Consider the following 15,223-nt stretch of genomic DNA (forward strand, 5'->3'; position numbering starts at 1 on the left):
TTTATTGTGCAGCTGTACCAAGTACATTGTCTGGTGAGTGTATATCCCATAAAGATATTTAATTTGGATAATGTCCATCTAGCTCTACATTTTCTGAATTAACATTGCCACTTATGACAAAAATCAATAATGGGACACATTATTATTTTCAAGTTATAATAAATATATGTAATGGTGCTGATTATTTGCATTTTCTTATGCTTTGTTACATTAAAAATAATATCTTCCTACATTATTGTAGACAAAGAGTCTACACTGAAATCTGCTGAGCAAGAACTTTTAAGAGTGGACATGCAAGAGGACCAGAAGAGATCCAGGAAACCAAAACGCCTGTACTATGATGAAGGCGAGGATTCAAGTCCTTCTGAAATTCCCAGAAAGGTAATTGAACAACTATACAATGCACAAGCAATGGAAACTAGATCACAATAGGATGTGATCAAAGACAGCGCTACCATCTATTCAAGCCCTTTCTTTTAATTCATTAGTGTGCATTTCTACTTTGAAATAGATTTTCCATCAGTGAGACACGCCATGCTCTATACTGTCTACAAATAATGTAATCTGATTAAATTTTAAGGAGAAAGGAATTTCTAATTAAAAACATCAAAACTTTAGCTGATATCAGTTTGTACACTATTTCTGTGTTGGTTCATCCATTATCAAAAGTGAAAATTGAATATCTTTACCCCATAGAAGAAGCCCAAACTTGCTGCTCAGAGATGGGCTGAGGATGCAATTCTTTCTGAAGAAAGCCAACTTACCCCTGGATTCCAGAGTCCAGATGAATCTTCAAGCAATGGAAATAATACCCAAATCACTGACCTCCAGAACAAGGTCAAGGCTTTGCAGAAGTAAAATACCAGACTCCGCAACATGGTTGTCAAAGGTAAGTATCTCTTTTAGATTCAATAATAACAAGTATCTTTTTGTTACAGATTAAATTCATTGATGTTTACCTCATTTTATTTAATGAAATACATTATTGTGGTAGGAGGAAATGGCTTTGCTGCCAGATGAATCTTGAATTTCAACCTACATTTAGACACTGCATTTAGCAAACCACTTACTAGTTGCCTTTAGTTGAGCACAGGAGGCAAGAAGTAATAAATACAATTGCTGAATTGTGTTTGAAATGCAATCTTCAACAATAACAATGTTTTTTACATGCTTAAAAGGGGATTGGTACCCAAACCTTTGAAGTGATTGCAGTTACCTACCATTGAAATAGATCCTGTTTAACACTGCAAACAGCTGTACTGGGATACTAATCTTGAAAATTCAGTAGCAACATGGAGAGCATTAACAGTAAAGATTGTAACACTTGCAGCCTACAAAAGTAATAAACCAAAAGCATAATACAAATCTGCAGCTTTAAATGTAGCAATTCAACAAAGATAATACATTTCCCACTAATGTTGTAACAGTTGCCTACTACAAACGTAATACCTAATTGTCTAAAAATGAAATAGCTATTACATTTACAGATTTGGTGGTGAAGGTAAAAATCTTCAGCTTTCACAATTGGAATAACCCATTAGCCTACCTGTTCAGCACCACAGACAGCACAACTTTATATTTAGGGACTTTCATCAGAGAAAACAAAACGCTATTGCCTGTTCTGAACCATCATAACTGTAATTTTTTTCTAGAGATTCCAGCCATGTTAGTGGACATGAGAAAGGTTCTCACCAAGAATAATTCCTCCAAAGAGCTCAACGTCTCTGAGATTCAAAGTGAGGGGGAACCTGTGACACCTTGCCGACCTTCAGAAGTAAGTCTTTTTGCAATTGGTACATTTGGGGTAGAAATGAAACCATAAAATAGCATTCTGTTGCTTGTGGTGATTTTGTTTGTATTTTGTTTTTCCTTTTTTCACAATTGATTAGGTGAAACTGGGGAATGATGGCACCATCACTGTCTCACCCCATTGTTGGGAGACTGCAAAAGCACAAAATTCCGCCAGTGGGATGGCACAAGTTTTGCTGATGGGCCTCTTCAGTGTTGATGTTCTCCTGAAGTCCAACCTGACTGGAGGGATCAACAAGGTTGATCCCACAGCAGAGCGACGACAGGCTCTTGATGGGAAGAAACTGCAAGCTTTACTTGGTAAGATATCCAATATTTTCAGAGCTGGCAGCAAGCTTTGAGGTGTTCGTATTAATTAATACATTATTCGGACGACTATTCCAAATATCAAGGACAAGTAGCCCTCTGAGGTTAATTGTAGTAGTTTGAATCAGATGAGCACCTAATGTCAAAATCATTCCAAAGGAATTTTAGGACAGACATCATATGGAGTAAGCAAATACTACAATACTAGCTCAGTAGAGTATTGTTTGTAATGTAGAACCTCTTTGTAAAAATAGCATAATCACAGGCAACTTTCCTTGAAAACCAAATCAGTGAAATTCAATACGAATGAGTCTGGTACTGACTCAAAAGTCTAATGGTTGACATATCAGAAACCCCAGTTTGCAAGACTATGTAGTCAAATCAGTGGTTCTCAAACTGGGGATTGGTGCCCCTGAGAGTGTCTAAGGTTAATTTCCAGGGGTCTCCAAATAGTTTAAGAAAAAATAAAATATTTATCATATACATTGCCTGTACCAGAGATATTTTTTGCCTTAAAATACATTTTCCGTAATTTAATATATTTATGAGAATCAAACAGCGCAGGTATATGAATTCTGATTGGACACATAAAAAAAACTCACTTGGTACTTTCAGAATAACGTGAGTGGGGTCTCAGCTTAAAATGGTTGAGAACTACTGCTCTGTATTTGCCAGTTATTTAGCACCAGGCAGCATGTACTGCAGAAGGCCCATGCTTAATTGGCAAACATTAAATAAATACATTCACATTAAAATGCTTCTATAGACTTCACTGAGGGGGCTGTCACTGTCATATCCAGGTTTTGGGATTGTCTGAGAACATCTGGATCCAGGGCTATGAGTTAATGTATCAGTTTAGTTCATTTTGCATCAGGGTTTGTCATGACTTGATAGGAAATCCTGTTATACCACTCTGAGGCCAATAGTAAATTATCTCAATCTTGGGAAGATTTCCATGAAAAATGATTGGCACTAAACAATAGACCATTAAACAATAAATATAGTGACATCATGTTTTGTCCACTGATAGTGCCACCTTCTGGCCAAAATGTATAAACTACTCAATTATCTGTACAGTGATCCCTCGCTATAACGCGGTTTACTTTTCACGGTTTCGCTACTTCACGGATTTGCATCGTGCATTGTGTTCTGCATTCTGATTGGCTAAAAAGTCACTCCGCTTCTTCTCTACCTGTGCGTCAATAACGTTGCAGTTTAATATGTACACGTACGTAAAACAGCTTGCCAAATTTACATTACGTACGTGCAAATTCTCTTGTAATTTCGAGTTTTGCCTATCACTATGTTCTTCTCCCGAACAAACACACCCGCACCGCGGGCTTCAAAAGAAGAAAACACTGCAGAGCGGAGTCAGGATGCAGCGCCTCAGTCTGAAGAGCAGTGAAATACACCTGAGTCACTATTTGTCCGACTGTACTTTGTATTTTTTCATAATCATTTTTAATTTTCTCCCGTTTAATCCAATTACTCGGGTCGCGGTGGGCGGTGCTAATCTCCGCAATTTGAAGCCTTCTGTTCACATCGATGATTAAAATTATTATTTGACAGTACAGTACAGAAGTTATTTGTTAAAAAAAAATGTTTCTAAAGTACTTTTATTTGTGAAACAAATGCTTGAGCCTGTAAAATGGTTTGTTCTTTCTTTTCAATGTATAATACAGTATTTAATTGTACAATAATTGTAAAAAAAAAAAATAAAGGTTTCTACTTCACGGATTTTGCCTATCACGGGTTCTTTTTGGAACGTAACCCCCGTGAAAAACAAGGGTATACTGTATTCCTCTTATTTAGCAAGCCCACCTACATTTTAATTTAGTATGGCTGTTGTCATATCTATTTGTTATTGCCCTGTTCTGCAGATGCAGTTGTAAACCACCATCCAGGAACCAAGGTATCAGACATAAGAAAATCCATCAACACAAGAATCTGTGAGTTAAGGCACCAGGTGAAGAGAAAAAACAAGATGGACTGTTAAATAGGATAAGAGCCTGTTCGCTTTGGTCCTTTCCTTCTTTTATACTTTCAATGTTCTGGAATTAAAGAGAGTTAAAATTTATTTCAATGGCAAGGCCAGTTAAGTCTTAATTTTGGTGGCTTCCAGATGCTGTATTGAGTAGAATAACAATATTTTCTTTCCAATACAGGGCATTGTCTTAATGTTTGATATTGTTATGTTTAAGGGTAGGGAAGGAAAGTCTGGAGAGGGTAGTTGATGAATGAGTCTAATTCCCAGGTCGCAAAATACCCACTTTTGGGTTTTACTTTCTAGCTGAATACTGACCCAAAACGCTGGTACTTGAGAACCAGGGGAGGACAACCAACACTCAAGTATCTTTTTCCAGAATGCCTTCCTTACCTTTAAAGCCAATTTAAAGACTGATAAACAGTTCCAATGGCAAGGCAGAATAAGTAAGTATTAAGCTTGGCATTATGGTGTTGGTTCTGACCTCGTTGATGTATGGGTTCAATAAACAATTAAAGATTATTTTGATTGGTTACCCATTATTTTATATGTTTTTTTATCATATATGTGTGTGCGTGTGTCTGTGTGTGTGTGTGTGTGTGTGTGTGTGTGTACATACATTGTGTGTGTGTACAATTATTTATTATATAATTGTGTATATTGTACATACATGTTCCCATACATGTGAATATATTGTGTCACTATATTTTGTATTATATTACCATATATTGAAAAATACATAAGGAATTGCCCCTTTCCATATTAAAAGATATATGACAATATATTTACTCATATATGTTAATATATGTAATTATATACTGAGTAATACACTTCACAATATATGTATGTATATGTGCATACATATGCATACACATATATGCATACATATATTAAGTGTATTATCAAATATATGTTATTATATACTTAGTAATACACTTCACAATATATGTATGTATATGTGCATACATATATACATACTTATATAGAAAATACCACAGTTGTTAATGCCGATCTTATCATTTTATTTTGTTTTTATCTGCTACACCTTTAGACTGGCCCGTGAAAATATTGTCAGACATTAAACTGGGCCATGGTACACAAAAGGTTGGGGACCACTGTTGTAAAGTGTCCTTGAGTGTCCTGAAAGGCGCTTTGAACAAATAAAATGTATTATTATTATTATTATTATTATTATTATATTGTTAATAAACTTTCTTTTCTTTCGGAATCAGTCTCTGGTGTCTTTGTGTGACCTTGTTTACAGTATTAGAGAGGCGTTTCTCCTCCAATATATTTCCTGGGGGTGAGATTAATTGGCAGGGTTGAGGATTTTGATTTTTGAAAGAGTTTGGATATTTCATTGACAGAGGGTAGGGTGAATGCTGACAGGGAATGGGTGGGGTAAATGGAACTGGGACAGGAGAATACGGAGCAGAAGTGGGTATAAGTTGTTGGTGGACATGTTCGATTTTTAAAGAGAAGAATGATATCATAGTGGTACACAAATCAGAGGAGTACAGGTGAGGAGGAAGTGAGTCCAGTGGTTTTGTAATATTTGCAAGGAGGGAGAAGAAGGCCTTCATTTGAACGGATTAAACCAGAGTAATAGATGGATTTGGCTTTAGAAATGCAGTCTTTTTTGTGGAGAATGTAGTTTGAATACAAATGTCTTTGTGCACAGTGAGATCAGTTTTCCTGTAGAGTCTTTCAAGTTGATGTCGTTTTGCTTTCAACAGTCTAAGAGTGAGAGTGAACCAAGGTGCTGTGAGAGTAAATGAGACAGATCTGGTCTTGAGTGGAGCAAGATTATTTAGAAAATTATGGAGGCAGTTGTTGTAGTGGGAGAGCAGGCCATCTGGGGTAGAAAAACTGTCAGCACTGGGGAGGCTCTACTAGATAAATTGTCCAAGTTGATGTCCTTAATTTTAAAGAAAGTTTTAGTATGTGGAGGGTTTGATTTGCAGAGTGAAAGATTGACACTGAAAGACAACAGCATATGGTCCAAGACAGGGAGGGAATCTGCTTTGTAGTAAACAGGTGTAACACCTGAGCAGCAGATTAAATCCAAAATGTGCCCTTTGATATGGCTGGAAAAGTTATATAAAAGTAAAAAGTAAAGTAAAAGTAAAGTATATTGCTGAAGTCCCAAACTGTTCAAACAGGATGTGAAGTCTTTGGTGAGGGTATTATTGACAGTGAATATTACAGTCCCTCAAGAGTATTATGTTATGACTCATTATGAGTAGCATCATTGAGTGGGGTAAAGTCATGTGGCTGCTGCCACATTTCAGTTAAACGCAAAACCACTGCTCATATTCAACGCCATTTCTACTGGCCTGGTCTACGCTCAGATATTGCCAAGTTCTGTAGAAGTTGCTCTCAGTGCCATAAGACTTCAGCTAAAGCCCCACTCCAACCTCTTCCAATCATTACCACCCCATTTGAATGTCTTGGGATGGACATTATTGGCCCTGTGGAAAAAAGCAAAACAGGAAATGTTTGGTTGTTACTTTTCTTATTTTATTAGGGCCCGAGCACCGAAGGAGCGAGGCCCTATTGTTTTAGATATGCTTTTTATTTATTTTTTTTTTGTCTCCACGGATGTTTGGGCAATTGACGGGGGGTTGCCATGCGCGAATTCGAAATAAATTTTGCACTGGTGTTCAGTAGGGTGGCAGGTACGTACACAAAAAAACCCCGCCCCTAACGGAGCCTAGGTGCTCGATAGCGCCCCCTAACGTGATAAAGGGGCGGGGCCGGCATGCTGTACAAGTTATGGACTAATCCTTCTATGGGGGTGTGTATCATACCAAGACGAACAAAAAAGGTCACACGATGCCATGGCCACGCCCAACAGGAAGTGAAATAATTGGACTTTTTTCAAATTGAAAATTGATGTACACTGTACATCCGATGAACCTATTTTTTTGTCCCCATGAGCTTAAGGCATTGACGATGAAGAATTGCCAAGGGTTTTTGGAATCTCATAAAAAAAACAAGATGGCGGCTTGATGAATTTAGGTATCTTTTTAGAAAATAGAAAAAAGATCATTAAAAATGTGTGCAGCATTTCCCAGCGCTGTCCCTTCACGGGGTAATGTATATTATGACTGTGAACAATTCTATGTGATTGAAATCAAAGTTTGACATGGCGCCACCATGTGGTAGATGAATGAAGTGCTAAAAATTGTGTATTTCTGCTAAAAAGGGGCGGGGCCAGCATACAGTAGATAATACAGACCTCTTCTGTCTTGGGGGGGGGTGTATCTCAACAAGACGAACTTATTCTATTGCTTACTTCACTCGTGTCTCTGTACTGTGCAAAGACTTTTGCAGCTCATATCCCTTCTGATCTGTTTGCCCGGTAACAAAGAAGGTCAATACGATGATCTGGCCATATAAGAAAAGATGATGGGGGGGGGGGGGCTGTGCTTGTGCAGTGACCATCAGAGGACCGACATCCTGTGGCCTACATTAGTCGCAAACTGCTCCCCAGGGAGGTGAAGAAAGAAGCCTTAGCAATCAAGTGGACACTGGATTCCTTAAAGTACTACCTGCGCAGGGGGGGGTTACCTTGGAGACTGACCATAGAGCACTACAGTGGCTGGAGAGGATGATAGACACAGTATCTTTCATTAGTATATCCTTATTGTCTTAGTATATTTTCATTTCTGGAATATATTTATTGCATTTACGCATATTTTTATCTGCATGTTCGTTTATTTTATTCTAGTGTCTTTATTTTTTTATTATCTTTCTTATCCTTCTTATTGTTTCTAACATGGGGGTTGCAATGCAAATTTCATTGACATGTTATGCTCAGTGACAATAAAGGCAATCTTGAATCTTGAATCGTAACAGTGAATTTTAATAGAACATCTGGAGGTCTATACTGTCTGTTTTTAGCCCGCTGTTTGGCTGCACTGTGTAGAAAAAGAATCGAGTTCACAGTTTCTGGAGTCAAACTGTTGTGCTCTGAGCACGCATCAGCAGAGGGCAGTGAACTTGGATATGGCGCCTATGATTGAGAAGGGATTGAACAACATATTGAACACAATTCAATTGTTCTTTTACTGTTTTTATAGTGTCTTTATAGTTTTCATGGTTTATTTAGAATAATTCAATTCAATTCAATATTGTTTATATAGTGCCAAATCACAACCGAGCTTGTCTCAGGACCGTTTCCATATGGTACAGATACAGACCAAACTCTTTATCTATAGAGACCCAACAATTCAGGTGGATGTGCACGTTTGAGGATAGATATACCAACTGATCTCTCATTAAAAACATAGTAAAGGTAAGGTTGGGAGATAGAGAATAGGAGTGCTGTTTTGAAGCATTTTAACCACAGCTCTGCTAGAGGCCCACTTGCTATCGGGTGGGGCCTACTCATGTTACGGGCCCCAGTGTGGTTGCACTGTCTACAGCTACACTCCTGTGTCTAGCCTTGCAAATCACACTTGAGTGTCAGATTTGGCTGGAATCCAAATCCTGGTCCTGGTGAGCCACTGGCAGTCTATTGAGTCCCCTTGACATCAACAAGACTAGACTGAAATCTGGACTGGACTTGACATGTTAAGTACACAGAAGGTGTAGGTGAAGGTGGACACAGTGCAGTGTGCAGTGGCTCGTAGTCTCACAGTTTCTCACTCCAGTGAGGGGCTGCAGGGGGTCATAGCTCTGACAGCACTGGGGAGAGCTAAGAAACTGTAAAATAAAATTTGCTAGTATCTGTTCTTGCTCTATGAACCCACCATATTTGCACTACATTGTATATACAGTATATTTTATAAACTAAGCACAAAATATTAGGAATTTTGTGTTTTGTAGATTATTCCTTTGTTGCAACAATAAATCTTATACCACTGCAGAGCCTGTTTATTTCCCTTTTAAATGGTGCCACATTTGTAAGGAACATACATGTGTGGGAGTTGAGTATGTAGGTTGCGCCCATGAAAAATTTGCCAAATCTTCTCTGCCAATGCCAAACAGTTTATTTTGCTGTCGCTATTGACTCTTGTTTTGAGCTTCTGGTACCCCCAGGTGCTGACACTTGATTGGCAGCACCTGTGAGCATGGGCCCTGCTACAATGGTCAGTTGGTGTCTGCCAAAAGAATTGGCACACCATGTCTGAGTGATCTGGATTGGGCCTGTGCAACTTCAAGATGGTGTTCCACAAAACCAAGTTGTGGCATTATTTGGAGTGAGCTCTAGTACCATCTCCAAGGAGATTGTGATAGACTCCCCGCAGGAAGGTGTCACAGATCACACCGGTGAGCATCCAGGGTTTGGACATTGGGATTGTGGGGAAGTACCAATACCTGGGTGTTAACTTTATTGAGAGGTGGAAATAGTTGACTTCAGAAATAAATGAGGAAGTAAAATGAAGTGTTCAAACAGATGAAGGGAAAACAGGCACCCCTATTATTTTTTTATTTTATTATTTTCATTGATTTAATCACTTTTGTGATTTCATTACAGTTTCACTTATTAGAGCGCTATTCCACATCCGTCCGTTAGAGGGCGCGTGTCGCGCTGGTAAAGAGTAGTGTTTTGGCACACAGAGGAAGAATGAACCTTCCCGTTGTGAAGCTAAAGCCAGCTCAACGTGTGTGTCTCTATTCTTTATCACACATCAGTAACTATGCTTAAAACGAGTATACATTGCAGACTTGAAGAGGAGAAAATGTCGCTTATTAGAGAGTTTGAACAGGGTGGTAACGAAAACGGTTTGTTAAGACAATTGTGTGTAATAAGTGACTTATGGTTGTTCGCTAATTGTTGCTAATGCCAACGGACGTGGCTAGCATGGAATAGTGTGTGGAAAAAGTTAATCCACTTATGTAGAATTGTGTAGCCAAATGCACATTGATGTGGTTTCATGCCAACACCAGAGATGCTGTATCGTAAATTGCGGGCTGCGGGCTGCGGGCGACCTGGTGCCCGCCCGTAAGCCAGTTCTAAAAATAGCACTAATCACGAATTAGCTCTGTCTAAAATTTTATTTATTTATTTTTTATTTAAATTGTGTTGCTATTGTTTTTGAATTACATTTACAGTTATGTAAATTTAAAAACAAATACATAAAAACGTAAACAAAAAATGTATATCATAAAAAAAGTTTAATATACGAACTCTGACGTAGTATGGGTCGGAGGTCAGTGTAGTGCGCATGACAAACCAGCTGTGCTGAGATGAGCTCGTGAGCTCCGCAAAGATGAGGAGACGAACGCGTTTTCTACCCACAAAAACATGGCAGAAAAAAGGAAGAAAACTTTTTTTTTCACAGTGAATGGGAGGAAGAGTTCTTTTTTCCTAACGTGAAAGAAAACTGAGTGTGTCTCATTTGCGGTGCGACTGTGGCGACGGCTAAGCGGCACAACGTGGAGAGACACTTCAGTACATGTCACATGAAGTGATCATTTGAAAATGAAACAATTGGATATTGCATATTGAAATGTATCTGTTTCCTACTTTGTTTAATCATTCTGAATAACTATTGTGATGGATCATATGCGATCAGTGTTTTCACATAGAATATCATTAATAATAATATAAAATTAAAGGTACACTGTGTAACTTTGTTATTTCAGAAGTGTATTATCAAAGTGGTAGCCCTTTGCATTACTCAGTGCCCTTGAAGTAGCTCTTAGTTTCAAAAAGGTTGGTGACCCCTGCTCTAGCCAATGTAAATCAACAGACCCTTGGGGTTTATTCCTAGCCACCAAATTTTATCCTAGCACCATATCAAGACTAAAAGTCACAGGAGAGCTGCCACCATTGAGCATGGTTGGTAACTGAATCTGACTCAAGGGCTAATCAGTCAGGCGCAATATCAGAGGGTGCAGGGTAGGCACCTGGGTGTGTGCAGTTGCATCGCCTCACCACTAGCTTAAACAGTTCTCAGTTATAACCTATTAGGGTAAGACTCTGTAGGCCTGAGAATCTCACCCTTTAAATGGAGAGCTGCTCCAGTACCCCTTGTACATGGGTGACTCAGGATCTTGGTAAATGCTAGTGTGCTATTGTAAGCTTCATTGATCTAAATCAGATCAGATCTTACTTTCAGTTGCCACAATGGTCAGTTTTAAATTGGGCACTTCATCTGCTTACCAGTGTCTAATAAAATTGCTAGAACCAAAGGATTAATGTCCAAGCATGCCAACCGATGCTGCTTTGTCACATTCCTTGGCATCTCATACAGACCCACAAGGTATCCTATATGTACGACTGGCAAAGCCTTTCTAACACATGGTTAACATTGTGAAACAGTTGCACTTGTGAAACGGTCACAGTTTGATTAGGTTTAGACACCAAAACTACTTTTGGATGGTTTGGGGTATTCACCTCAACAATAAGCTGGACTGGTCCCACAACAATGACGCCCTGTACAAGAGGGGCCAGAGTCGCTTCAACCTCCTGAGGAGACTGAGGTCCTTTGGGGTGTGCAGAACCCTGCTCAGGACTTTTTCTGACTCTGCGGTAGCCTCTGCTATCCTCGACACTGTTGTCTGCAAGAGACTAAACAAGCTGGTCAAGAGGGCCAGCTGTGTCCTGGGCTGCCCACTGGACTCTGTGAAGGAGGTGGGTGAGAGGAGGCTGTTGGCCAAGCTCACAGCCATCATGGACAACAGCTCTCACTCACTGCACCGGACTGTAGAGGAGCTGAGCAGCTCCTTCAGTGGCCGACTGAGACCCCCTCATTGCAGGAAGGAGCGCTACCGCAAATCATTCATTCCTACTGATGTCAGACCACACAACTCATATGTATAGTTATCATGTGCATCAAACTCTGTTCCTCTCTGATTACAAACATCCAAACACACGGCTACCCCAGATCCATGACTGCTGAGCAAAATGACACTTTCCTTTTCCTTAAACTTACTGTACATAGAATACCTCTTTTTTAATAAAAAAAAAAGTAAATTGTTTTTGTGGTTTGGACTGTTGTAATTTATTGTTCTTATTTGCACCTCCATTTGTTGTTTGCACCCCCCTTGTTTGTAAATAAATTTCTCCAGTGTTAGATGAATAAAGTCTCTCTAATCTAGGAAAAGATCAATTTAGGAAAAGCCTTTCTGCCAGAAGCCTTTCTAAGTTGTGGTTGATGAAACATCTTAAATGCTGGTAATTTGTGCACCTGACTGCCACTTCACTCAGTAGGGCCATACACAACACTACAGCATGTATGTAGTAGTATACTGCATTATACATACGTATTATGTATACTAGTATTAGTGGACAGCGCTAGTATACTTCATCCCCCGTTTCAAAGCAACTATTGATATAACTGTATTGCAAATTGACATCTGTATTATTTTGTACAACCATACGGAATCCTTCTCTTTAAGATTAATCTAACCTAACTGGAAATAAAAGTGAATATGTTTATTCCATGGTTTGGTTAAACCAAACCAATATGGCAAATCAACCAAGAGAACAACGTCCACCCAAACTGGGCAAGGAGAGTGTTTATCAGAACAACAACCAAGAGGCCAATTGTCACTCTGGAGGAGCTGGAAAGAGCCACAGCTGAGCTAATTCATCTTAAAACTCTTGTGCATATGAGATATGTACCATATATATACCATGTGTTCATGTATTACTTTTTGGTAGAAACTAACTAATGTTGCTGAAACCTCCAGAAATTCACAAAAATACTGATGAAATTACCTCTTCAATGGCAGCTACAGCAATGCTCCTTTGTGCATTTGTGCTTTGACTGTAATGTATATACTGGACCTTCTCTTTACACTTAACAGACCCTTGACAGCCATTATGACAAAACAACTCCCGACACAAAGTTCTAAAACACTTAGTTTTTTTATTTTGTATAAGTATTACTGTTCTATATATAATTTTCCTTTTCTTGTCCTTCACACACAGATAGACAGGAAGGAGCTGAATGATTACAATTAAGCACCCATAAAAGTTGATAAATTACAGTTAGTTTTGGAAAGTTTTTAAATCAGGATTCTTTTGAACAATGCAAGGTAAAGAAACAACCTGCCAGCAGCTGCACAGGTAGGATTTCAGACATAATGAGATCATTAGCAAGGCATGTGTAAGTTTCAAACGTCATATTCTAATATCAGCAAACGATTTATACTGTACAGTTGCTAAAGGTCTGTCAGAAGGACAGTAGGTTTCTTCCCAAACTGTTTAATGTACTACAAAACCTCAAATTCCAAATGTCAAAATCCCTTCATTATTTTTGATAAACTGAGACAAGCTAGTCGAAATTTCAGCAGACGATAGAACCTGATGTCAGTTGGTCAGAACTAAAATGAAAGCTATTTGTTAACAAGTCCTTCAATATAACAAGAAATTCACTTAGTCACTTAATAACAGCTTTTTCATTATTACATTTGAAATTATTAAATTATTAACTTTATTAAAAAATTAGAGTCAAATGTCAACTCTGGGTTTCTCTCTGTTCTGTTCTCAGAGATGACAACTGACAGCTGACAGGACAAGACTCCTGCAACAAGGTGCCCAAAACTGAAGTTTTGTTGGGTAAACAGGGGTTAAAGAGGCCATATTATGTGTTTTGCGTTTTTCCCATTCCTTTGTGTTGTGTGTCATATAGCTTTTTTGTGTATGTTAAAGATCTGAAAAATTATTAAAGCCCGAAGTGCACGCCAAAGGCAGTTACTCTCTCCAACAGAAAACCTGCTTGAAATGCAGTAGTAGTCCAGCCTTCCTTAAGTTACTTGGAGGTGGTATGTAAGACCACACCACCTCTAGCTAGGTGATCAATGACCATCTCGCCTAATGATGCCAAGTAAAAGTATGTGCAAAAGCAAATTTAAAAGAAATATGTACATCTACAAATGAATTTGAACAGATTAAAAACAGTGCAGCTGTTCTGTGGAGTTCAAAACTATAGAATCTTTAGCCAATTTCATCTTGATATCATTTCAACGTGATCATTGGAGTGGTTTTTCTGTCCATCTAATGAATATAAGTCTAATATTCACTCTTCTACTAGCTGTTTTATCTTCACCAATACCTGAGGGAAGTATATGACTCTGTGTTCACCAGCTAGTTTCTGTGTCTATCTGCCATTTGCTGCTGGGAAGGTATTATATAGATTTATTTCTAGCTTTTTCACTAACAACTACTGTCTGCTGCTGGAAATGAGGTTAATGAGCAGAGTTTAAATTAAAGGTACAATGTAAAAGAGACTCAAATGCTCTGTGGAGCTGAGGGGAAGTGTGAATTTGTCACTATGAGCAACACCATTGACATTTCACATTAATTTGACCCATTGTTAAAAGTACTGATTATTGCAGTGTGTTTTTCAGATGCTGTAGATACCTTATAGCACTGGCTGTGATAACAGTCATATGCAGAGGAATGCGGGTGTGGCTTCGGCTCGTAGTGTAGGTCAGTAATCTCTAAAGTTTATGATGTTATAGTATAACTTTAAAAATACATGGATCGTGTCAACAGCATTTCTTTGTGAAGCCTTGCAGACGGAAATTCTTTTGAATCCTCAAACATATGACACCCTATTTCTGTGGCAGCACACACATTTGTTGACATAGTTTAGTATTCTGGTGAATCTATGTAGACTTCAATGGTGAATTAGATGAGGTAAATTAGATCTGATGTTAGCTTATCTTGAGTTCGCAGGGGCTCAACCACAAAGAGTTCCACAACCGATTCTTTCATATGTGATATACATTCCCCTTTCTTTTTGAAACTTATACATTAAAGGCCAATGTGATAAAGGCTAATAATGCCTGTGAGACTATTTATATTGGGTTAGAATAAGGGCTGACAGTTAACAGTATTGCTACTCTGCATTATCTTAAAAAATCTCAGAACCCATTGTTTTTGATTAATAAAATCCCAGCAACAATTTGATAGATGTCTATGTGACCAGCCTCTAATGTGAATACCTTGCATTAAAGCCTCCCTCTGTGGTTTCGGAAACATTAAACTAGTTGGATAAAACCACAGGGAGCTACAATGAGGGTGATCCAGAAAACAAGTTGCTGAATACCTCACATGACTCAGTAAATAGGTACTCAATCCATAGTATGATCACTAAGCTTGACTCTATATCCTCATGTAAAAATAAGGTTCACAAGAGCTGTATGTGTATTCACTAG

The sequence above is a fragment of the Chelmon rostratus genome, chromosome 9 (assembly GCF_017976325.1).
Source record: "Chelmon rostratus isolate fCheRos1 chromosome 9, fCheRos1.pri, whole genome shotgun sequence".
Lineage (NCBI taxonomy): Eukaryota > Metazoa > Chordata > Actinopteri > Chaetodontiformes > Chaetodontidae > Chelmon > Chelmon rostratus.